Genomic DNA, 1,653 nt, shown 5'->3' with positions numbered 1-1,653 from the left:
ACCAAGAAATTGGAAAGTTAAGCTGTACTGAGCAGATAAGTTTTTTACGAAATAAATACAAATTTCCAAAAGTTTGATAAAAAGTTCAGAACCTACTTTTTCTCAAGCCGACAAACAAACTTCATACCATATATTGCCAATACTTTTAGCTTATAAAATTCATATGCCCATCCGCTATATCCTAAATCAATATCTCAGTGGATCGACGTATTTCCTCATTAGACACTAAGTTGGCAACGATACATTAGAGATCATGCTAATATTATCTGATTGGATGCAAATAAATATATCTGTTTTGGCAGGTTACAATGTCCGGATATGCATATTCATGCATAGTGTTTACATTTACATAGTCTGCTATCAAGTTCCACCTATGACTAGTCGCTGAGCACAAAGCACAAAGAGATAAGACATGTATTGTTACTAAATTTGCGGCTTTATAATGGCACCAAAGTAAGATTGGGGCTTACTTTTGCCTAATTGAGGGTAAAATGCTTTATTCAAATGCTTGCTTGGAGTACGGTTTACTTGAATATTAGCAGGCCTGAAGGCAATTTGCTCAATTACAGATTCAGCTATATCGAATGTAAATTATGGAAGTGACGTTCCAAAGGCGTGGAAGTAGTTTAATGATTTACCAACAAAAGGTAATAATAATAGTTTTTTTTAGTTTCTTAATTTTTTTTATTCTGAGTATTACCACAACAATGTTTTGTACCACTACAAAAATCGTCATTTTTCCCTCGAAATTGAAAAAATGCTTACAGCATTTTTCTTATCTAAAGATCCGACTAGTACAAATTAATTGTAATTATCTGCATCAGGCGTTTCTCTCACGTGCATAAAACTTTTTCGGATTAGGCAAATCAAGCTGGAATAAATCAACAAATACTGGTATAGCTTGCTCCCAAATTGTTTTCTAAGATAGCTGAAAGTTTTTACAGGATTAGTACAAAAAGCTCGCGTGTGAAATAACTTAAAAACCGACAACAAAGATGCAGGCTAATATCTAATTTTTTAACACTTCTTTGACAATTTTTTGGACGATATAATAAAAATGGAAATAGCATCAAAAGGAAAAAACTTCTGCGCATGCAACTTGATTTTTGCCTGTGAGAATTTTAATAGGCATGAAATATAAGTAGGGCAGGAATGTTGTGGTTTTACTTTGAGTGAGCCATTGAATAAATTTGAGGAGGCACACTAAAATCTTTCATATGCACAAATTGTAACAATTGTGAATCAACTTTTATACCGTATATATTATAGAGCAAGAATGTAGTCAAATATCTAAGCCAACGATATTTTTGCAAAACTGTCTTTGACATAAATTACAAGTAAAAATGTTACATTTGTACCCGATCTCCCTCCTTTTATAAACTTTGAATCGTTTCGCTGTACAACTTTGATTTAAAATGTAAATATGCTTGTGTCTGCAAACATTAGATAATACCAGCATCCAAGAAAAATAAAAAAAGTTATGAAATAATTTTACATCTGCGATCAATTATGGAAAGCTAAACAATACAATTGAATTAGTGTAAAATGGTTTTAAAGTTAGACAAAATTCCTATTGGGATGCATAATTATTCCATACCTTTTATATGAAAAAGCAAGTTGTTGGGAAACATGTGAGCGTTGCGGCGCATTTGC

Source organism: Dendroctonus ponderosae, unplaced genomic scaffold (assembly GCF_020466585.1).
Source record: "Dendroctonus ponderosae isolate FM_Combo_2020 unplaced genomic scaffold, Dpon_F_20191213v2 Dpon_F_20191213_3, whole genome shotgun sequence".
Classification (NCBI taxonomy): Eukaryota; Metazoa; Arthropoda; class Insecta; order Coleoptera; family Curculionidae; genus Dendroctonus; species Dendroctonus ponderosae.
This window is presented reverse-complemented; position numbering follows the sequence as displayed.